General features: G+C 36.7%; 1 pseudogene; it reads right to left on the reverse strand.

Moving 5' to 3' along the window:
- LOC124985774 (cytochrome P450 2C31-like) overlaps window positions 1–24270 on the reverse strand; it is a 195416-nt pseudogene extending 171146 nt beyond the window's left edge.
- Window positions 24271–24629: the final 359 nt, after the last annotated feature.

The raw sequence follows: 24629 nt of genomic DNA on the forward strand, positions 1-24629 counted from the left end.
CTGTGACCTCTGGGTGCTTCAGCAGGAGCAGGAGTCCATATCTCAGAGTGGTGCTTGTTGTCTCTGTCCCAGCTCCAAACAGGTCATTCACAAGGTTTACTAAGGCTTCAAGGTTAAATTGAGTCTGTGGGTTGCCCTTTTCCTAGGAATAATTCAATGCACTTATTTCACAATTAATTTAGTATTTAATCATAATAATTTCAAAAGAAATCAGATGGTTATAAAGGTAAGTGAACAGAGAAACAAAGGAACACAATATTATAAAAAGAGTCTATGTCATATGCTAAACTACAAATCAATTGACCAAATGTCCATTTTCCTACCCTCTTACCCCTAGTTGTTTCCCATCCTTTTTGCAAATAGGAAGGACATGCAATGTATTTCTAATTAATAAAACACAAACAAAAGTCTGTTGTGCCACTTCTCTTTCCTGCTTCCTACATAAAATATAGACACAAAATGTAGGTAAGAAAGAAATGGTTTTGAGATTGCAGGATTTAAGCATGAAGATAAAAAGTAGAATATTAAATACAATGTTTTAGTTCATTTTCTGTCGATGTAACAGACTACCAGAAACTGGTTGATATATATAGAATAGAGGTTTATTTTGTCCCAGAAATGTCAACACTGTTACATTGTGAAAAACCTTTCAACATGAGTTTTGGGTGGTACAAACAAAATGCAACTGTAATATATGGTGAAGGAAAATGAAGGCACCTGAGTCTCTGATGTTTCTGGGCTATTCTATGAACTCCAATCTGGCCCACCACAAGTCTTCCTTTATGTAAGATAAATAAACCCACTATTTTAAACTCTCATAATTGAGTCTTCTTTTACTTGTAGAAAAAGATGATCACAATTTTTAGAAATAGATAAATTAGGGTTATATCATGGAAGATAAAATTACTTAAATCAAGCTACCAAACTGCATACTGTAAGAGGGTAAAATTGTATGGTAAGTAAATTACACATGAATAAAGTTTTTTTTTTTTTTTAAAGGAGAAAAAGAACATGCAGTTTTCTTCTTCTTATAAAGAATTTACTTGGACTTAGGATTTCCCACACATTCATTAGAACTGAAAAATATGCAAAAAGCTAATATGGCAAAATGGTATAAAATAAAGTAAAAAAAAATATAAGGAATTATAAAGACAGAATGTATTCCAGATGTGAGGTGACAGGTATCATGGCTTAGGAAAAAAGTACAAGAATGAATTGACCCAGAAATTTACCTTGCTCTTAGAATAAAAATTGAACAAGATAGGACAAACACAAAGACAGAGTTTAGATATTAACTGTTCATGTAGAATTAAGGAGAGAGTAGGGATGATGCAGATTCTGAGAATAAGGGGATGACTCAATAGAGCTCTCACATATTGGAAATTTAGAAATAGAAAGTACATGATAACAACCAAGGTTGATTTAGGACTAGGGTATTATTTGACACAGACTTGACATCAACAAGGGTTAATTTTTAAATAATGAATATGGGAGATAAGAAAACATAGAATAACCCTAACACATAAATTACATATAAAATATGTACTTTCATAACCAATCCAAAAGATAGAATTCCTTTTCCAGTGCTTATATAATATTCAGGTGGACTAGATGATGTTCAATAATATGAATTTCAAAGAACACCCAAATAAGAGCATATTCCACAATATGGAGTAAAGTTTAATACAGTTAAAATGGAAGAACTGAAAATAAGGAAAATGGAAGTACTGAAAATAAGGAAAATGGAAGACCAGAGGAACCCACAATATTGTGGGTTCTGAGTATGAATTAAAATATTAGTTCTACAGAAAAAAAACTCAGATAGGAAGACTGTGGGAGATTTTCAAAGAGCTAGCAGAAAGGTGAATATCAAAAACATCAGGTTCTGCAGCAGAAAGGAATTAATAAAAGCAACACACAAGAATAGCATCCAGTGAGTGCTGGCTCAGTGGGGAAGGGGAAGCTTCCCTTCCATGAGACACATGAATCTGTCCTACCAAGTTTAAGAAAAGCAGACATCATTGTCCAACACAGTCACACTGTGAACAGAAAATAGGTCACTTGCACCTAGGTCGGTGCCAAAACTGGCTGGTCGCAGTCGCAGAGCAAGCTGGTTGGTCAGCCAGGCCGCCTACCTCGGGGTGGTAGATGGCAGGCAACTATCCCACCCAGCCAGCAGGCCAAGGACAGAAGTCATAACTGAGCGACCCTGCCTGACCCCTGCACCTAGGTTGGTGCCATCACTGGTTGGTCGAAGTTGCGGAGCAAGCTGGCAGGCGAGTGAGGCCGCTTGCATTGCTGAGGTAGCAGGCGGGCACCCAACCTGCCTGCTATTGTATGATGAATGGATAACAGGATATCAGGAAGGAAATTAAAAAATTCTTACAGGTAAATGAGAACAAAGAAAAAACATATCAAAATCTCTGGGACACTATGAAAGCAGTTCTAGGAGGAAAATTTATTTCATGGAGCACATTCAATAAAAGAAGAAAAAAATCAACAAATAAATGACCTAACACTACAGCTCAGAGCCCTAGAAAAAGAACAGAGCAACACCAAAAGTAGTAGAAGACAGGAAATAGTTAAAATCAGAGCTGAAATTAACAAAATTGAAACAAAAGAAACAATCGAAAAAATAGAAAAATAAATAGTTGGTTTTTTGAAAAAATAACCAAAATTGATAAACCCTTAGGCTCACTAACAAAGAGAAGAAGAGAGAAAACCCAAATTACTAAAATTTGGAATGAACAAGGAAATATCACAACAGACAAAATTAAAATACGAAACATAATTAGCAGCTACTTTGAAAATCTATACTCCAAAAAATAGAAAATCTCGAAGACATCAACAGGTTTCTAGAGACATATGAATTACCTAAACTGAACGAGGAGGACATACACAACTTAAATAAACCAATTTCAAGCAATGAAATAGAAGAGGTCATCAAAAGCCTACCAACAAAGAAAAGTCCAGGACCAGATGGGTTCTCAGCCGAGTTCTACAAAACCTTTAAAGAAGATCTCATTCCAATACTTCTCAAAGTATTTCATGAAACAGAAGAGGAGGGAACCCTCCCAAACTCATTGTATGAAGCCAATATTACCCTGATACCTAAAGCAGACAGAGACACATCGAGGAAAGAAAATTTCAGATCAATATCCTTAATGAATAGTGATGCAAAAATTCTCAACAAAATCTTAGCAAATCATATACAAAATATATTAAAAAGATAGTGCACCATGATCAAGTGGGTTTCATCCCAGGAATGCAAGGTTGGTTCAACATCTGGAAATCAATAAATGTAATTCACCACATCAACAGACTTAAAGTCAAGAATCACATGATTATTTCAATAGATGCAGAAAAAGTATTTGATAAAATACAGCATCCCTTCATGCTCAAAACACTAGAAAAAATAGGGATAGTGGGAACATTCCTTAACATTGTAAAGGCCATCTATGCTAAGCCCATGGCCAATATCATTCTAAATGGTGAAACGCTGAAAGCATTCCCCCTAAAAACTGGAACAAGGCAGGGATGCCCTCTTTCACCACTTCTATTCAACCTTGTCCTCAAAACTCTAACCAGAGCAATTACAGAGACCAAGGAAATTAAAGGGATACGAATTGGAAAAGAAGAACTCAAACTATCTCTATTTGCTGATGACAAATTTAGAGGAACCAGGAAATTCCACCAGAAAACTTTTAGAACTCATAAGTGAATTCGGTAAAGTAGCAGGATATAAGATCAATGCTCATAAATCCAATGCATTTTTATACATAAGTGATGAATCTTCAGAAAGAGAAGTTAGGAAAACTACCCCATTCACAATAGCTTTGAAAAAAATAAAATACTTGGGAATCAATCTCACAAAAGAGGTGAAAAACATCTACAATGAGAACTACAGAACACTAAAGAAAGAAAATAAAGAAAACCTTAGAAGATGGAAAGATCTCCCATGTTCTTGGATAGGCAGAACTAATATTGTCAAAATGGTCATACTACCAAAAGTGCTATACAGACTCAATGAAATTCCAATTAAAATCCCAATGACGTACCTCACAGAAATAGAGCAAACAATTATGAAATTCATTAGGAAGAATAAGAAATGAAGAATAGCTAAAATAATCCTTAGCAGGAAGTGTGAAGCAGTGGGTATTGCAATACCAGAACTTCAACTAAACTACAAAGCAATAGTAACAAAAATGGCATGGTATTGGCACCAAAATAGACAGGTAGATCAATGGTACAGAATAGATGACACAGACACAAACCCAAATAAATACAATTTTCTCATACTAGACAAAAGTGCCAAAAATATGCAATGGAGAAAAGATAGCCTCTTCAACAAATGGATCTGGGAAAACTGGAAGTTCATATGTAGTAGAATGAAACTAAACCCCTATCTCTCACCCTGTACAAAACTCAACTCAAAATGGATCGAGGACCTTGAAATCAGACCAGAGACCCTGCATCTTATAGAGGAAAAAGTAGGTCCAAATGTACAACTTGTTGGCTTAGGATCAGACTTCCTTAACAGGACTCCCATAGCACAAGAAATAAAAGCAAGAATCAATAACTGGGATAGATTCAAACTAAAAAGCTTTCTCTCAGCAGTGTCAAGAGAGAGCCTACAGAGTGGGAGAAAATCTTTGCCAATCATACTTCAGATAGAGCACTAAATTCCAGAATATATAAAGAACTCAAAAAACTCTACACTAAGAATACAAATAATCCAATCAACAAAAAGTTTAAGGAAATGAACAGACACTTTACACAAGAAGATCTACAAGCAATCAATAGACATATGAAAAAATGTTCCACTCTCTAGTAATAAGAGAAATGCAAATCAAAACTACCTTAAGATTCCATCTCACCCCAATTAGAATGGCGATTATCAAGAACACAAGCAACAATAGGTGTTGGTGAGGATGTGGGGAGAAAGGTACACTCATACATTGTTGGTGGGGTTGCAAATTAGTGCAGCCAATCTGGAAAGCAGTATGGAGATTCCTCAGAAAGCTTGGAATGGAACCACCATTTGACCCAGTTATCCCACTCCTCAGCCTATACTCAAAGAACTTAAAATCAGCATACTACAGAGATACAGCCACATCAATTTCATAGCTGCTCAATTCACAACAGCCAGATTGTGGACCTAGATGCCCTTCAGTTGATGAATGGATAAAGAAACTGTGGTGTATATATATATATATATATACAATGGAATATTTCTCAGCCATAAAGAGTAATAAAATTATGGCATTTTCAGGTAAATGGAAAGTTTGGAGAATATCCTGCTAAGTGAGATAAGCCAAACTCAAAAACCAAAGGAGGAATGATCTCACCAATATCGGATGATGACACATGTAGGGGGTGGGAAGCGGGTAAGAATGGAGGAATGATGGACTGTATAGAGGGAAAAGAGGGATGGGAGGGGTGGTGGGGAGTAAAAAATAACAGAATGAATCAAAAACAATTACCCTACGTAAATGCATGATTACACAAATCGTATGCCTCTACTTCATGGACAAACAGAGAAACAAGATATATCCCATTTGTTTACAATAAAAATGAATTAAAAAAATAAAAACACACAAACAAAAAAGAAAATGAAGTACCCAACCCCTAACCAAAAAAAAAAAAAAAAAAAGCAAGACTGATAGAACTGATTTTAAAAAATGACTATTGCAGGAATCAAGATCAATATACAAAAATCAATTGATTTTCGGTATTATAAAAAATAAATCTTCTGAGAAATAATTCAGGAAAAAATTCCATTCAAAATATTCTCAAAACCTCAAAATGACTAAGAATAAATCTATCCAAGGAAGTGCAGATCTCTACACTGAAAATCATAGAATGCTAAAGAATGAAAATGAAGAGAACGATAGAAGATGGAAAAACCACCCATGTTTTTGTACACACAGAATAAATATTATTAAAATGGTGATATTACCAAAAATGCCCTACAGATTTAATGCAATCCTGATGAAGATACAAATTACATTCTTCACAGAACTAGGAAAATCAGTCTTAGAATTTATATGGAGAAGCAAAAGACCCAGAATATCCTAAGCAATATTGAGTGATTAGAATAATTCTGGAAGCATCATAAAGTCTCATCTAAAATTATAGTTTAGAGAGATAGTAATGAAAAAATCACAATATTGGCAGAGAAAGAAACATGAAAACCAATTGATGAAAACAGAATAAAAGGATCAGACAAATTCATGCAAAAGCAGTCAACTGGTACTTGACAAAACTGCCAAAAACATATGTTGGGAAAAAAAAAAAACTATTTTAAGCAAAGGATGCTGAGAAAGCTGGATATTCATATGCAGAAGAATGGAACTTGATTACTGTGACTCACCCTCCATAAATGTAAAGTGAATAAGATATTGAAAGCTCAAGAAACAAAACCAAGAATTAATAAATGGGATGGCTTCACATTTTCTTCATAGCAAAGAAAACAAGAGCATGAAGATCTTACAGATTTGGAGAAAATCTATTCCAGGTACTCTTCTGACAGGGGATTAATATTGAGATTTTATAAAGATCTAAAAAAAAATCCTTAACACCAAACAAACATAACACAATCAGGAAATGAACAAATAAATAAACAGACATTTCTCAAAAAAAGAAATGTAAATCCACAAATATATAAAAAAAATTTGGTATTTATGGTCATCAGGGAAATGCAAATCAAAGTTATACTGAAATATCACCACACTGTTAGTATGTCAACCATCAAGAATACAAAGAACAATAATTGCTTTGGAGGATATTAGGAAAAAGGTACACTCATACATTCTCGGTGGTACTGAAAATTGGTATAATCACTTTGGAAAGCAGTGTGGAGATCTGTAAATACCAGGAATGGAAACACCACAGGACCCAGGTATTCCACTCTTTAGGATTTACCCCAAAAGAACTAAAATTAGTAACTGTAGTAATACATGCTCACCTGTGTTTATAGTAGTACAGTTCACAATTACTAAGTGATTGAAACAGCTTCAATGTCCTTCAAAGGACAAATAGATAAAAAAAAAAACAGTGATAAATATACACAATAATGTTTCATTCTATCATAAAGAAGAATGAAATTGTTTCACTTACTGGTCAATGGAAGAAACTGTAGAATATCAAGGTAAAAAATGTTCAGACTCAGAAAGGCAAAAGTTCAATGTTTTTGCTTATATATCAAGTAGAGAAAGGGGATCAAGAGGGAGAAAGAAGGGAGGGCATGGAGCACAAAACTGACCAAATTAAGCATACATGCAGGACTCATTGTGGTATGTTCACACATGGACATAGTTATATATATGTATGTGAATCATCTCAATTTATAGTTTCTCTTTGATATCCATTTCCTTCCAAGTTCTTCATCCTTTTTATTCACCTCATTTTAACTTGAATACCCATTTCCTCCACCACACTCTTTCCTTTTTCCTTTTCCTTTATTCTTAATTTTCTCACTTTATCCCTATTTCTAATGAAATTTATTATACTACTATCAATACTTATTCTTCTCAACCTATTATAAACCAATATTCTTTGGTCAATAGAGGGGTAGTGATCAGTAATAATAACTTCTGTAATCATTATGTTAGTTATGGTTTGTTCCTTAATTACCACTGTATGAGTGGTTACTCTCTCCTACAAAGGGGTACCCAATAGTTAAATTATAAATTTCAAATGCTAATTGGATATACTGAAGCTAATGTTTAAGGTCTTATTATTAGGAGATACCTATTTACAATGGACCCTACTATAAAACATGAAGAGGAATCCATCTCAAGAGATAACATGAGCAAACAGGCCAAAAGGACATTTATGATAATATATAACTTACCAATAAATGAATCCACAGATTTAGATGCAGATGAAGTGTCAAAGAATTAAAAATTTAATGAATAAAATGAACAATGAACCAGACAAAGGTCTAAAGGATGAAAACATAAGAAGTGAAAAAACATTTCAGAACGAGAGAAATTTTGAAAAAAGAATATTCCACACCTATGGAGTGAGAGAGGCTCCAGATAGGACACATTTAGAACCCCAAATAAACAAGATAAAAAAGCACCTCTCCATTGCACATCACACTTAAATACCTGTCATACTGAAAAGAAGAATTATAAAAGCCTGAGATTATACTATGTCAAATTTAGAAGTATTCCAGGTGGAATTACTTCTGATTTCTTAACTGAGACTCTAAGAGGAGGAATTGGAATGGTGTATTCCAAGTCTTGAAAGAAAATAATTGCCAGTCAAGATGACCATATCAGTCAAAACTAGCCTTCATAACTGAAGAGGAATAAAAAACTTTCCAGGTGAGAAGAAACTAAAAGAATTCATCAATACTAAGTCATCACTACCAAATAAATAAATAAATGAATAAATAAAAAGAAATGGTATACACAGAAATTAAAAACAAACTTTAAAAGCAGCAAATCAATAAATCTTATGAAAAGACTAGACCAGCAAATGAGAAACAGGAACTATTTAAACATTGAGAACAAATAAAAATGAAAGTAACTATTAAAAACTTTTCTATAATAACTGTTATGGTTTAAATATGAGGTGACCTCCACAAAAGTTTACATGTGAGAAAGTGCGAGAATTATCAGAGATAAAATGAATAGATTATGAGAGGTGTAGCCTAATCTATAAATTAACCCATTGATATATTTTACGAGGGCAGTAAAGATTTGCAAGTAGAGTGTGGCTGGATGAAGTAGGTCACTAGGGGCGTGCTTTGGGTTTACATTATGTCTTTGGTGAGTGGAGCTCTCTCTCTGCTTCCTGATCATCATGTCCTGAACTGCTTTCTTCCACCATGCCCTTCTGCCATAATGTTTCGCCTCACCTCGGGCCCAGAGCTGTGGTCAGCTAACCATAAACTGAACCTCTGATACCATGAGCCAAAAATAAACATTTCCTCCTGTTGGGGTCTTAAGCCCCCTTACTCTTCTCCACCAGTAGCAAGGGAAGGGGACACTCCTCAACAAGGTCAGACCTGGATAAGTAGGTCCAACTGACCGCCCGTTCCAGCCCTCCAGGCGGAGGACAATCAGACGCATCAGGGAGACCCGTCATAGCAGGAACTCGTTTATTGAGGAAATTGCACAGCTTTTATGTAGGGTGGGGGCTAGGCGGGAACCAATCAGCTTAAAGGTCAGCAAGGCATGGGGTGTGCATGCAGGCGAGAGTTCCATTGGACTATATGGAAGCACGAGCTGATCACGTTTGCGGAACTGTTGCTAACCAATCCCTGACGGTGGTACGGTTTATTGTCATGAACCTTTGAAATGCCTTTGAGCCTTGATTTTGCTCACTGGCCAGGGAGTAAGGAGTCAACCTGAGTTTGTTAATGTGTCATTAGTCCCAACATTCTCCTCTTTGTTGTTCTTGCCAGGTCTATGGGCACAATTACAAAAAAGTTGCTAAAAGAGAAATTGGGGACTGGGGATATAGTTCAGTTGGTAGAGTGCTGGCCTTGCAAACCCAAAGCCCTGGGTTCAATTCCCAGCACTGCAAGAAAAAAAAAAAAAAAACTAATTAATCTGGCAGAGGAAATTTCAAGGCAATTTAGCCTGCTGTGTCATGCATATTGTGAGTGACTTTTAGTCAAGTTTACTGTGATAATCAGAAGCAGAAATAAAAGCAAAAAGATTTGAAAATTGTAGTTTAGCCTGAAAAGTCCAAATAAAACTGAAACTACAGAATTTGTGCTTTTTAAAAGATTATAGTCACTAAATAGATGGTAAGTACTTTCAAAAGTAAGATGGCTTGTGGACCTCAAAGGAATTGACGATGTCACACCCATCTCAAGTTTAAGGGTTTAATAGTAAAAATGTGTTTGAGAATCCACCGTGGGAGCACCCTGCCTTCACAAGGGGCTAGGAAGATATTTCTATGTGCAGAGTGATGCAGGCAGAGGGACTGCTGCAGCCAAGGTCCCTGGATGCCTGGTATTGCCTCAGATGGTGGAAAATCTTGGTGTCAACCATGTGGTGCTGGTACTCCAATAATGCAAGATTCTAGTATTAGGCAGACATAGAGACTCCACCAAAATTTCAAAGGAAATCTGGGAGGCCAGACAAAGTGGAACAGGGTGAGATTCTGTGCAGACAGTCCCTGAAAGGGCAATGCATGAAAATGTGAGCAAGAAGCTGAAGCTATTGTGAAAACCCCTGAGCTTAAGAAATGCTAATAACATGAAACATGTGCCAAGGAAAGCTATAGGAATTGAGTATGGATTAACTGGACAGTAGCTGTAGGCCAGTTAGGTGTGACTGGAGAAGTAGGTCATTGGGAGTTGCCTTTGGGATTTATATTTTGTCCTTGGTGAGCAGAGCTCTCCTTTCTGGTTTTCATGTCCTGAGCTGGTTTCCTCCACTATGCTCTTCTGTCAAGATGGTCTGCCATATGTACTGCCCAGAGATATGGAGTCAACCAACCATGGACTGACCCTCTAAAACCCTGAGCCAAAATAAGCATTCTTTTTCTATCTTGTTCTTGTCAGGACTTTGATCACAGAAACAAAAAAGCTGACTAAAAGAGATGAGTGTAAATGGTTTCAACTCTTACATTCAAAGTCATATACTGGCAGAATGGATTTAAAAAAAGGACCCAACTATATACTACTTTCAAAAGTTTCATCTTATATGCAAAGAGATACATATGTTAAAAGTGAAAGGATGGAAATATATATTACATGAAATGGAGAACCAAAAGGAGCAGGAGTAGGTATTCTGTGGCAGGTGAGACCTGGGGCCCAGGGTTACGCCACATGCATCCAAGATGGCAACTGGCAGAGAGCCAAAGGGCATGCTGAATGTGCCTTGAGAAAAACAGGAAGCATTTACCATTGACTGTATGATAATTAGTTCAGTTGCTTAGCGTGTGGACAGATATATCTTACATGTATGCTTGAGCTTGTGATCACTTGACCTTTAATAGGATTGGATGGACATATCTGATTATAATTGCTTGTGCATGAGACTGCTTATATATTGAGGGTGTTATCCGAATAAAGCGGAAGCTGCTTCATGAACTTCTGAAGTGTACGTGTCGTTTGTCCTGCTGGTCGGTGGTAAGCGGCAAGTAGTGGCCCGTACAGGGAACCGTGAGCGTTCAGGTTAAGTAATAAAGGAGAAAATTTTTCACCAGCACATTCAACTAGCAGTCAACTAGCAGGTTTCCCTATTTGAGGAAAGCGTAGCCTTAAGGTTTAACGGAAGGTTCCCCTAGTGAGGGAACGTAATGGAAGGCTGTCCCAAGAGACAGCAAAGGACGTCCTGTAGTAAATGAATATGTGTAAGGTGTTATTTGTGTTACCTTTCTTGTTTGGTTTCTGTTTGTTTTTGTTGTGGTGATATGGACATTAGTTCGTTTCTGTCTGACTTCCAAAAAAACCAAAATTTCAAGAACAGTTAAGAGAAGGGGAAAAGATATTAGAAACTGTAAAAGAAGAACAATCAAGTCGAGCTTCTGAAAGAGAAAGTAGATGTTCAGACTCAGAACAGGGATGTGACTCTGAAGAACAGGAGCTATCTGAGACAGAGCTAGAAAAGAAGTTCTCTCAGTGGCATTTAACTCCTACCGTGCCACGCCCTCCAGTGTATAATCCAGGTCACCACTCTTTTCCAAGTTGTAGGGGTGCATGTACTTGCTGCACAGGGGTGGCCCCCAGAAAGTGGGGTGATATAGAATCTTGATCAGTGTTCACAATATTCCCTGTATTTGAAGATCAAAATAATCAGAGATATCATCAAATATTAGATATAAAATTAGTAAAACAATTAAAAGAGGTAGTTATGTCCTATGGAGTACAAGCTGCATTTACCATTTCTTTATTAGAGAATGTTGCAAGTCAAAATCTTACTCCGACTGATTGGGGTAATTTAGCAAAGGCGTGTTTATCTGGGGGACAATATCTCATGTGGAAGGTGGCTAACCAGGAGTTATATTCTGATACTGCCTGACATAATGCAGTTGTGGGCAATCCTCAATGGAATCTAAACATGCTGACAGGCCAAGGACCATATGAAGGGCAAGGTATTCAGATTAATTTCCACCCCAGTGTGTATCAACAAATTAGTGCTGCTGCCACTAAAGCTTGGAAAATGCTTTCAGGTGCTGGCAATCTTCAAGGACAGTTATCTAAAGTCATTCAAGGTCATAATGAACCCTATGATGATTTTGTAGACAGACTGATTCAAACAGCAGGATGTATATTTGGAGATGTGGACCAGGCTATGCCTTTAGTCAAACAGCTTGCATATGAGCAAAAAAATAAATGGTGTAAAGAAGCAATAAGACCTTGGAAAAACAAAGACCTTGGAGCCTACTTAAAGGCTTGTAGGGATATTAGTGAGACTTTTATTCAAGGTCAGGTGATGACTGCAGTGCTTGCACAGGGTCTTAGAGGTAATACCAGTTCCCACCCAGGCCAACAGTGTTATCAATGTAAACAATGTGGACACATGAAAAAGGACTGCCCCCAAGATTCTGTGCCAAAACTATGTCCCTGATGTAAAAAAGGGAAACACTGGGCAAGTGACTGTAAATCAACTAGAGACAAAGATGGTAACCCTTTACCTTCAAAAAATGGGAATCAGGGCTCCTGGCCTCGGGGCCTACAAATATACAGGGCTATCCAGTCCATGCCTTGGACCCATTACCCCTTGACTCCCTAAAGAAACAGTGGGACTACTTCTGGGGAGGAGTTCTTCTGCTTTAAAAGGATTAAATATTGTCCCTGGAGTTATAGACCCTGATTTTACAGGAGAAATAAAAATCCTTGCTTTTTCACCCAGAGGAGTAGCAATAATAGCTCAGGGTGGGTGATCACATAGCACAGTTGTTGGTCTTACCCAGCTGCCATGATCAATATCCATCAAAGAGTATTATTAGGGGAAATAAAGGATTAGGTTCTACTGGCCAAAATATGGTCATGTTAACATTGGATTTAAAAGATAGACCTATGACAAATTTAGTGATAGAAGACAAAAGTTATGAGGGCTTATTAGATACTGGGGCTGACAAAAGTATTATCAAAATTACAGAATGGCCCCAAACCTGGCCACTTCAACAGGCAGATCAGACTTTAAGGGGATTGGGTATATCCTAACAAGAGTGCAGCCATATTAAAATGGAAGGATGAGGAAGGTTATAGTGGTACCGTCCAACCTTACGTCCTTGAACATCTCCCGGTAAACTTGTGGGGGAGACATATCATGGAACAGATGGATTTACATCTCACATCCGAGATCCCATACAGTAATCTAAAAGCTAATCAAATAATGTTAGCCCAAGGACACATATGGGGAAAGGTCTTGGGAAAAATAGTCAAGGACCTACTTCACTCATTTAGTTACTCCAAAACAAGATAAAAAGGGATTGGATTTTCATTAGGGGTCACTGAAGCAATTAAAATAACATGGAAATCTGACCAACCTGTCTGGGTCCCTCAGTGGCCCCTCTCAAAAGACAAATTAGAAGCGGCCCAACAATTGGTTAAAGAACAACTAGAGGCCAGAGACATCAAACCATCCACCTCTCCTTTCAACACACCAATATTCATAATAAAAAAGAAATCAGGAAAATGGAGGCTATTACATGACCTAAGAGCAGTAAATTCTATAATGGAGCCCATGGGACCTATTCAATTAGGATTACTTACTTTATTGACTATGCCAGTTAATTGGCCCTCTGTTGTTATTGACATAAAAGATTGCTTCTTTTCCATTCTGTTACATCCCTCAGACACCAAAAGGTTCGCATTTACTGTGCCCTCACTTAATAGCTCTCCTAATAAAAGACATGAATGGATAGTCCTCCTCCCACAAGGTATGGTCAATAGCCCCACTATGTGTCAAATATATGTAGGCAAGGCTATTGAACCCATACGCCTAGCAAGCCCTCAACATTTAACCTATCATTGTATGGATGATATTTTGCTAGCTCATAAGGAAAAACCTGTCTTAGAGCAATGTCATAATTCCTTACTAAAGTTACTGGAAAGATGGGGCTTACATATTGCCATTGATAAAGTACAAATGACAGACACCAAAAACTTCCTGGGATCTATCATAAATGCAACTATGGTTAAACCCATAAAAATTACCATTCGGGTGGACAAACTTAGAACTTTAAATGATTTTCAAAAACTTTTGGGTGATATTAATTGGATTAGACCTTACCTTCATTTACCCACCTCACGTTTGGGCCCCCTGTTTGATATTCTTAAAGGTGATTCTGACTCCCTTTCTAAGTGGGTGCTTACCCCTAAGGCTCGAATAGCTCTCAAGCTTGTTGAAACAGCTATGGAAAAGGTTGATCTTGAACGTATTGACCCAGCTAAGCCTTTATCATTCATTGTCTTGGCCACAAATAAGTTACCCACAGGAGTGTTTTGGCAAAAGGGTCCTATTCTATGGGTTCACATGAATTATGCCCCTAATAAGGTCTTATCCTTGTTTACTGAATCTGTGGCAGAATTAATCCTTAAGGCATTAAAAGTATCCCTTTCCACCTTTGGGTCACATCCCTGGACAATAATTACTCCATATACTACTGATCAGATACAGTATCTTATTAATAATTCAAATTCATGGGCTATAGTCTTTACTAGTACTTCTGCTGTGTTTGACAATCATTTGCCATCTGATCCTCTTCTCCAATTTTGGAGTCAACATCCTATAATTTTCCCTGAAATCACCCGAAAAGAACTTATTATAGGAGCTACCCTTATATTTACTGATGGATCAAAAAATGGTACGGGTGCTATTATTAAAGATAATGTTACAGAAACATTGCTGTTTAATACTCTAGCTGCACAACAAACAGAACTATTAGTAGCTATAGAAGTATTCAGAACCCACCATGAGCCCTTTAACCTATTCTCTGATAGCAAATACGTTGTTAATGCTGTTCAAAATTTAGAATTAACTGGTCTGATTTCCCTCACCTCCACTATTACTAAATATTTACAATGCTTACAAAAACTTATCTAGGACAGAAAAGATCCTTTTTTTATTGGGCATGTTTGGGCTCATACTGGCCTTCCAGGTCCTCTAAGTTTATACAATGAAAATGCAAAACTTTTCATTCCAAATTTCACGTAAATGCTTCCACTCTACGTAAACGCTATAAAATTACTAAGGCAACAGCTCGGGACATAGTCAAGTCTTGTGCTAAATGTGCTACACTTATTCCTAACTCCTATTAGGAGTAAATCCAAAAGGGCTTCAACCCAATCATATTTGGCAAATGGATGTAACTCATTATTCAGAATTTGGAAAACTACAATTCATTCATGTGTCTATTGATACCTTTTTAGGATTTATTATGGCCTCTGCTCATACTGGAGAAAAAAAAACAAAGATGTAATAACACACTGTTTACACTCTTTCTCCATCCTGGGGGTTCCCAAACAAATTAAAACAGATAATGGTCCTGGATATACGTCCCAGGTCTTTAAACAATTTTGTCCCACCTTTGGTATTCAACATGTCACAGGAATTCCCTATAATCCTACTGGACAAATCATTGTTGAGCGTGCCCATTTAATGCTTAAAAACATGCTTTATAAACAAAAAGGGGGAATAGGGGCATCATACAGATCCCCAAAAGACAAATTATCTGTTGCCTTGTTCATCCTAAATTTTTTAAATCTCGATTCTGAGGGCCAATCGGCAGCTGACCGTCATTCAGAGCCTAATAAAAAACATCTACCTCAAGTGCTCTGGAAGGATATTCTATCCGGACAATGGAAAGGCCCGAATCCGGTGTTAATCTGGATCTGAGGATCTGTTTGTGTTTTCCCACAGGACGCACAATTGCCAATTTGGGTGCCGGAGAGGTTGGTCAAGACCTCAACAGAGACCCCAAAACAGGAAGAAGATGAGGAGGCTTCTCCCGTTGATGGTGTTGGCAATTTCTCACCAAGTTAATGGAGGAGACTCGCATGAACTATGGGGGATACTAAAGACGTGGCCCTATCCTGTACCCCTTACCAACTCTTCTATTCTATATCCTCCTATTTTTACAACAGTAGGCCACATTTCTCCAGTCTGCTGTTCAATGGGGAAAAGAATGGTTTGGGTTTTTGTGCATGGGAGGTCTATTGTGTGTTGTATCTGTTTGGTGCATATACTGTTTATACAAAATGCATATACATCGGCGCAGAGAAACAGCCATTATTTGTCAAGCTCTCATCGCAATTGATGCTGGCTCATCCCCCCAAGTCTGGTTAAATATGCTGGACAGGTAGTCAAAGGCGGGTAAGATTCATGGGGAGCTCAAACCGACCTAAGACAGGAAATGAGCTCATACCGACCTAAGACAGGAAATGAGGGCTAGAGCCTCATTGTCCGAGGACGGGTAAGAATGTGGCTCCATCCTGGACTAACCTAGACAGGCTCGGTTTCTTTTATAAACAGAAAGGGGGAGATGTGACGGGCGAGACCCGGTGCCCAGGTTATGCCACATGTATCCAAGATGGCAACTGGCAGAGAGCCAAAGGGCATGCTGAATGCGCTTTGAGAAAAACAGGAAGCGTTTACCATTGGCTGTATGATTATTAGTTCAGCCACTTAGCACGTGGATAGATAAATCTTACATGTATGCTTGAGCTTGTGATCACTTGACCTTTAATAGGATTGGATGGACATATCTGATTACAATTGCTTATGCATGAGACTGCTTATATATTGGGGGTGTTATCCAAATAAAGCAGAAGCTGCTTCATGAACTTCTGAAGTGTACATGTCATTTGTCCCGCTGGTTGGCAGCAAGCGGCAGTATTCTAAGAACAAAAAAAGCTGGCTTCAAGAGGAGGGAAAAAAGTCAACTCATACTGACAGGAAACAATTCACAAAAAGGTAGTGATAATGTGGTAATGTGATAGTGTTTAAACCCCAAATATGAGTACACCTAATTACATAAGGCAGATACTACTCAAAGATTCAAATAGGCCACATTACAATACTGGGTAATTTCAACATACCTCTCTCCCCATGAAATAGGTCATCTAGACATAAAATCACTAAGGACTCTTCAGACCTAAAAGTATTATTAATTAAGTGGGCTTAGCAGACATGTATAGAATATTTCACCTAACAGCAGCTAAATTCAACTTCTCAGTTGACCATGGAACTGTCTCTAAATTGACCATATTTTAGGACACTAAGAACTCAGTCTTAGAAAATATTCTTCTGAGTCCCTATAATCCCTTGCATCCATCCTATCAGGTCATAATAAAATAAAATTAGAAATCAACAGGAAGAAATAAATATAGAAAGTACATAAGGACCTGGAGATTATATAATTATTACCTAATTATATAATACACTTTTGAATGATGAATAGAACATTGAAAGAATTAGGAGAGAATTTAAAATTCCTAGACTCAAAAAATAATAGAGATGCAACATATCAGAATCTCAGAAACACTAGCAAAGCAGTTCTAAGACAAGAGTTTATAAACTCTGAATGAATACATTAAAAAATCAAAAGCTTCTAAATACCCTAAGAATGTATCTCCAGGGCTTAGGCAATTCAGAACAATGCAATCCCAAATAGTGTAGAAAGAAGGAAATAAGATGCAAGCTGAAATTAATGAGAGAATAAAAAATACAACAGATCAAAAAAACAAAGATTTGGTTCTTTGAAAAGATTAAACAAGACTGATAAAAATCAGCCAAACTAAGCAAAACAGAAATGACACAAATTAATAAAATTAGAAATGAAAAAGGAGTTACTGGAGACATCTCTGAAATCCAGAGAAATATTATGGACTACCTTGAAAACTCCTATTACTGTAAACCAGAGGCTCAGAAGTTGAGGTAGAAATATCTTAAATTCAAAGTCAGTATCATTAACAATGATAAATAAACAAATTTGAAAACTTAATATGAAGAAATTACTAGAAAGAGCAGCAATAACTCAAGCTAAAACACCAATGTCCATCTATTCCCAAATGTTGGGGGGTGAGAGGGATTTCTTCCTAAATATCAGCTCCTAAGCGTACGAGAGAGTGAGGGAGGATGGTTCATGAACAACGTGGGCCACTGAATGAAGAGCTGAATATGGGCCGTGAGTAGCTTGGTGGGGAACAGGTCCTAAGCTAAGGGTTTGAGCACACGGGCATTCACCCTGTACAGAGAGCGACAGATGGTATCTTCTCAGAGGAGGATAACCAGAAAGAAAACTCATGAAGTGCTCCAGCCCCAGACAGACGATGTCCTCAGAGGGAGATCCTGAGGTTGGTGGCTTTGGTCTCGATCCCCAAAAGTTCCCTGGCAGGCAACCAGAGATGCTTAGTGGAACAGAGCTGGACTACCCTCTTCAGGTGCCCGTCTGCTCTCCTCCATTTGCTCTTCTCCCCACTTTCTGGAATCTGTCTGCTCTCCTCTTTCTCTAGTTCATGGAATTTTTTTTTTTAAGAACTTATGGCAAGGATGTGGGGGAAAAAGGTACACTCATACATTGCTGGTGGGGTTGCAAATTAGTGCAGCCACTCTGGAAGGCAGTATGGAGATTCCTTAGAAAACTTGGAATGGAACTACCATTTGACCCAGCTATCCCACTCCTTGGCCTATACCCAAAAGACTTAAAATCAGCACACTACAGAGATACAGCCACATCAATGTTCATTGCTGCTCAATTCACCATAGCCAGATTGTGGAACCAACCTAGATGCCCTTCAGTTGATGAATAGATAAAGAAACTGTGGCATATATACAATGGAATATTACTCAGCCATAAAGAATGATAAAATTATGGCATTTGCAGGCAAATGGACGAAATTGGAGAATATCATGCTAAGTGAGATAAGCCAATCTCAAAAAACCAAAGGAAGAATGATCTCGCTGATAAGTGGATGATGATACATAATGGGGCGTGGGAGGGGTTAGTTTTAGGGTTAGAGTTAGGGTTAGGGAGGGGGGCCAAGAATGGGGAAGGAAGGACTGTATAGAGGGAAAAGAGGGATGGGAGGGGGGGGGGGGAAGGGGAAAAATAACAGAATGAATCAAACAACATCACCCTATGTAAATTATGATTACACAAAATGGTATGCCTTTACTCTATGTACAAACAGAAAAACAACATGTATCCCATTTGTTTACAATAAAAAAAATAAAAAATAAAAAAAATAAAATAAAAAAAAAAAAAACAAAAAAACAAAGTCAGTCTCTGAAAAAGTCAGGTGCTAAGCAACTCAGTGAAATCCTGTCTCTAAATAAAATGCAAAAATAGGGCTGAGGAATATGACCAAATGCCCCTGAGTTCAATCCCTGGTACCAAAACAACAACAACAACAACAACAACAAACAAAAACAAAAACAAAAAACACCTACTATTCCAACAAATAAGAAAATCTAGAAGAAATGGGCAAATTTATATCTAGATACTACCTACAAAACTTGAACCAAGAGGTCATAGAAAACTTGATCATAGCAATTGTAAACAATAAGACTGAAGCAGTGATAAAAAGACTTCCAGAAAAAAAAAAAAAGCCAGGACCAGACAGGTTCCCAGCTGAGTTCAATCAGATTTTTAAATAAGAACAAGTGCAGCTCTTTCTCATATTATTCCATGAAATTGCAAGTGTGCATGTGTCAGGGGGTAACTCCCAATTCATTTCATGTAACCAGTCATCCTGAACATCAAAACAGATTAGGACACCTCCTGGAAAGAAAACTAGAAACCAATAAACGTGATGAACATAATGTCAAAAATTCTTAAAAGTGTTGGAAAATCATGTTTGAAAGCACAGTAAGATTGTACATCTAAAAAGTACAAACAAAAAAAATTGTACATGATGATCAAGTTTGTTTCATTCCAAGGGTGCCTGTATAGATGGTTCCAAATCCACAAATCAATAAACATAATTAATCACATAAAAAGAATTAAGGAATAATAATCACATGGTAATTTCAATAGATGCATCAAGAAGTCTGAGGCAAAATCTAGCACCTATTCATGCTCAAAATGCCAAAGAAAGCAAGACTAGAAAGAACTTTCCTAAACATCTTAAGGGTTGTATATAACAAACACCAAGTCAAAATATAGAGAGTAGGAAAGAACTGAAAGCCTTTTTTCTGTGTGCATTCAGGAAAATGACATTGACGTCTATTGTCACTACTTTAACTCAAAAAAGTATTTGATATTTTAGTCAGAGCAATTAGGCAAGAGAAGGAAACAAATGTGATACAAATAGGAAAGAAAGAAGCCAAATTACCACTGTTTGCAAATGACAAGATTCTGTATTTGAAAGACCCAAAAAACTTCAACAGATGATTTTCAGGGTTTTCAGAAAACAAGTTCAGAAAAGTAACAGGGTAAAAATCAAAATATAAAAATCAATACCTTTTATGTACATCAATAATGAGTCCACTGAAAAACAAATCAGGAATACAATTTCATTCAGAACAGCCTAAAAACAAACATACAAAAAATTCAAATTCAAATATCCTCGGAATGAATCTAACTAAGGTGGAGAAAAATCTCTATGATTAAAACAACAGAACTGAAGAAGAAACTGAAGAAGACCTTAGAAGAAAGGAAGACTCCCCATGTTCTGAAATAGGCAGAATTAATATTGCCAAAATGATCATATTACCAAAGCAAGCTATAGATTGAATGAAATCCCAAACAAGATAACAATGCCATTCTTCACTGAAATGGATGAAAAGGTCCTAAAATTCATTTGGACAAATAAAAGACCCAGAATAGCTTAAGCAATATGGAGCAATAAGAGAAATACCAGAGGCATCATAGTACCTAAGCTCAAATTTTACTACAGTGCTCTGGCAACAAATAACTACATGGTTCTGTCATGTAGACTAAGAAAAAAAAAAATAAATAAAGATAACCCCAAGTGAATATAGTGATTCCTTGACAAAGGTGCCAGACACATACATTAGATAAAAAAGCATTTGTTTTGTTTTGTTTTAACAAGTGGTGCTGAGAAAACTGGATATTCATATGTCAATGAATGAAACTAGATTCTTATCTTTCATCCACCTCATGGGTCAAGTCAAAATGGACCATAGACCTAAGAATTAGGCCAGAAACACTGAAATTACTGGAGAGTAACAGAAAGTCAACTATTAACTAATAAGAATAGGCATTGACTTCTAAAACTCAAGAAATAAAATAAAAAATGAATAAATGGGATAGCATAAAAGGAAATATTTCAGAATATGAAGAGACAACCTACAGAATTGGAGAGAAAATTTTGCTAACTACTCTTGTGGCAGAGGATTAATATTCAGAACCCACAAAGAACTCAAAAACCTTAACACCAAAACCCACAAATAACCTAACTAATAAGTGAACAAATGAACTGAACACACACTTCTCAAAAGGAATAAAAGTTGTCAACAAGTATAAGAAATATTAGTCAACAGTGTTAGCAAGTAGGGAAATTCAAATTAAAACAACACTGAGATTTCATCCGTCTCAAATTAGAATGGCAGTCATCAAGAACACAAACAGTAATTAATGCCGGAGATGATATAGAGGAAAAATGAATACTTTTACACTGTTGGTGGTGTTGAAAATAAGTATAATAACCATGGAAATCATTATGAAGTTTCCTCAAATATTAGGACTGGAACCAGAATATAACCCAACTATACTACTCCTCATTAATTATTCTAAAGAACTAAATAAGGAAAAGAAGGTTGGGGGATCCATGAAAACCAGTGGCTAATCAGTGGAGATAAAGGGGATCAGGGAAAATGAAGAGGTGAGAGAAGGGGAAAGTACTGGAGAATAATATTGACTGAATGGCATTGTTATAGTGTGTGCATGTATGAATACATATCAACAGTCCAACCATTATGTAGAACTATAATGCAGCAATAAAAATATACGGAAAAAGGAAAACAAAGAAGAATAAATGTTGGAGAGGATCTGAAAAAAAGGGAACAGTTTTACACTTTTGGTGGGATTGTAAATTAGTACAACCACTATGAAAATTAGTATGAAGATTCCTTAAAACAGTAGAAATGGAATCACAAAATGACCAAGGTATTCCACTCATTATTTATCCAAATAATTAAAGTCACATACTGTAGCAATACATGCATGCCCAATTATAGCAGTACAGTTCACAATAACCAAGTTATGAAACCCACCTAGGTATCCTTCAACAGACTGATGGGTAAAGATAATGTAACACAATGAAGTTTTACTCAGTCTTAAAGAACAAAATGTCATCTCCAAGGAAAAAGGTGGAACTGAAGAACATAATGCTAAGTGAGATAAGCCAGATTCAAAAAATCAGAGAAGAGGAAGTAAAGGCACCTCATCAAAATGGAAAAAAGATCATGACATAAGAGAAAGGGAATGAGGAAGGGAGAAAAGTGAGGAAAGGGATAGTATAAGGGAAAGAAACTGACAAATTTGTGCTGCGTGTATGTATGAAGATAGCACTATAAATCCTAATCTTATGGATAATTCTAATGTATCTTTAAAAACCTTTCTATAAAGATGGCAGTAAGGAGTAATGACCCAAAGATGGTGGAGTAGTAAGTTCCAGGTGTCACTCATGTCCAGAGAAACAACTATTGACCTAGTATGAACTTTCTGAACCAAAGTTTTTGGAATTCTGGAAGCTAGTTGAAAACTATATTCTCCCGGGAAATATCTGATAAAGAAAAGTTCTGAAAAATCTCAGTATCTCACATACCAGCTCTATTCCCTATACAGCAGCACCCACTGCAGGCAGCTGTGAGGACTGATTCTACAGTCCTGTTGTATCTTGTTGGTTTCACAATGGGCAACAGGGATTATGTCCTACAAATATCCCCTTTGTATGCTGTGATCTCTTGATCTTGATCATTGAGAAGCCATTACACAGGCTCGTCATTTGACACATTCCCATTCTCCCACACATTGAGTACAATCGCTTCAGTTTGAACTTCCTGGCTCCAATGTTATATTTTGTAGCTTGTTTTTGATTATTTTCTTCTCACCCGAGGAAGAAATTTTGTGTTTCCTCATGTAGATTATTAGTATCTATAGAACAGGATCCATGAATTCTAGCTATTTAATAATTCAATTTTAATTCTTCAATGATAATTCATGTAAATCTTTAAAGAAAACATATGCTTGTAATGCCTGTCAAGAATGTCTTGCCTGACTAACTATTACGAGTAAGCATAGAATTAATCAATGAAACACAAAATGTAGAAGCAATCAGATAACAGAGCTGTGGTTCACATTCTATCTTTTCCATTTTAATCAGGAAGCAGTCAATAAAGTCCCAAGAATTGTTTGTATCCAGGGATTCTTGTTGTTCTTTTATTTTCTCCAAATAATACTGTTTTATATCAGCAAAGTTCTTAAAATATTTTTTATGACTCCCTGGAAAATAATCAATTAGAGGAGGAAAATTGTGTCAGACCTACAAAATAAAAATACTGTTTAACTAGAAGCAGGTAATTTAGACATATAAATATTATATCTAGCTTTCTTAGCAACAATAGTTTTAAAAATAATTTAAAAATTGGTGTCCACTTTGAGGGAGAAATTTTTACTATAGATATTTAAAAATTCTCAAGCTTTTAGAAAGATTTAAGGGAGAAGACTATGATTAGAAGATCATACTCATATTATCTTTAGAGATAAGAATAAGTGTATATAAATTCTCCTTTATCAAACCAATTTTTCCCGACAATCTGGAAATACAGATTGGTATGGATTACCATGATTGATGCTATGAAGAAGAGAAGAGAATTTAAAGGACTTTGGGTAACCATAGAAAGAGTACAATGCTTGGTCACTGAGAATTATGCTCAGTGGAATAGAGGGAAGAAAACAGAGTGAGGGAGGAGGAGAGGAAAAGGGGAAGTGGTGGGAACTGAATTAGAATATATTATATCCCATGATTTAATAATTTTGTCAAATGAAACTTATTTCTATGTACAAGTAAAAAGATCTAATAAAAAATTTTAAAAAATAAAAAAGGAAAAAGTATAATGTTATTCTCTGCTTTTCCTATGTGAAGCTGTCTGATAAATATAGAGTAATTGCTATAGAATAGGGGAGGTTTTGAAAATACCATGAAATGCAATGGAAGGAGTAACTGTGCACAAGCGTACTTAGGAGTCAATTTACTTGAATGAAGAATCCACAGTCTGCTAAGTATAGGGTAAAACTGATTGTTCAGGGCCTTACACACAGAAATGCAACCATTTCATTAACCTAACCCTACTACCTTGTCAGGTCAGATGCCTTCTGAAGCATTGTTATGGTTTAGATGAAAATTGTCCCTAAGAGCTCATGTGTAAAAAAAATGCAAGAGGTTTTAGAAGTGAAATGATTGAGTTCTGAGAGCCTTAACCTAATCAGAGCTGTAGTCCACAGATAGGGATTAACTTGGCGTTAACTCTAGGAATATAAGTTGTGGCTAGAGGAGGTCAGTGACTAGGGGTTTGCCTTTGTTGTATATATTTATGTCCATAGTGAGTGGGGTCTCTGTGCTTCTTGGTTCAATGTCCTGAGCTGCTTTTCCCCACCACACCTTTCTGCCATTAGGTTTTGCTCACCTCAGGACCCAAAGAATGGGGCCAGTCATCTATGGAATGATATCTCTAAAACTGGTA

Source organism: Sciurus carolinensis, chromosome 5 (assembly GCF_902686445.1).
Source record: "Sciurus carolinensis chromosome 5, mSciCar1.2, whole genome shotgun sequence".
NCBI classification, from domain to species: domain Eukaryota; kingdom Metazoa; phylum Chordata; class Mammalia; order Rodentia; family Sciuridae; genus Sciurus; species Sciurus carolinensis.